This window comes from Schistocerca gregaria, chromosome X (genome assembly GCF_023897955.1).
Source record: "Schistocerca gregaria isolate iqSchGreg1 chromosome X, iqSchGreg1.2, whole genome shotgun sequence".
Classification (NCBI taxonomy): Eukaryota; Metazoa; Arthropoda; class Insecta; order Orthoptera; family Acrididae; genus Schistocerca; species Schistocerca gregaria.
The window spans coordinates 760040415-760041452 of NC_064931.1; the positions used below are offsets into that span (position 1 = coordinate 760040415).

General features: G+C 49.4%; 1 pseudogene; it reads right to left on the bottom strand.

Moving 5' to 3' along the window:
• Positions 1-248: 248 nt before the first annotated feature.
• On the bottom strand, positions 249-366 carry LOC126300141 (5S ribosomal RNA; annotated as a pseudogene).
• Positions 367-1038: the final 672 nt, after the last annotated feature.

The window sequence follows — 1038 nt, forward strand, 5'->3', positions numbered from 1 at the left end:
TGAAAACTCTTGAAGCTTTTTAAATACATACATACATACATACTCCGTCATCAGGCCACAAGTGGCCCGTCGGGACCATCCGACCGCCGTGTCATCCTCAGGTGAGGATGCGGATAGAAGGGGCGTGTGATGAGCACACCGCTCTCCCGATCGTTGATCGTTACGATGGTTTTCTTTGACCGGTGCCGCTACTATTCGGTCGAGTAGATCCTCAGTTGGCATCACGAGGCTGAGTGCACCCCGAAAAATGGCAACAGCGCATGGCGGCCCGGATGGTCACCCATCCAAGTGCTGGCCACGCCCGACAGCGCTTAACTTCGGTGATCTGACGAGGACCGGTGTATCCACTGCGGCAAGGCCGTTGCCCCTTTTTTATATAAATCAAACTTTATTAAAATTCTGTAGCTTTATTCTTCATGTCTACATATTTATTTCACAACATTGTCACCCTATCGCCGACCACATTTCCTCCCATGAGAGCCCGGGTTGTTGATACCGTCATTGTGTCGACGGAGCCACAACCTCACTTTTGCTTGCACCGCTTCATCACTGTCAAAGTGAAGTCCCCAAACGCGTTCTTTAGATTTTGGAAAGAGATGAAAATCCGATGGGGCCAAGTCGGCACTGTATGGACAATGATCGATGAGAGTGAACCGAAGGTGTCGGACTGTTGCAAATGTCGCAGCACTCGTATGTGGTCTGGCATTGCCATGCTGAAGGACAGGGTGCTCCACATGTGGACGAACTCTTCGAATTCGTGCGCTCACTGTTCTGGTGGATTACACCACTACGCAGCGATGTAGTTAAGTTACACAGTGCCATGTCACAAGCTACAATTCGGAGTGCTCTAGCGGCGGTCGATGGCAACTTACATCAGTGAAGCGGAAAAGTCACCAGAGTAAGGTGCATGACATGTAATACCTCAACCGATATTGCGAACAGAATAAAAAATTCACAGGCGTTACTTTTCAGTGCGCCCTCGTAGCTACAAAGTCAAAAACATTTCCGCTGCGTTTGAACTGTCGAACTAGCTGCTGA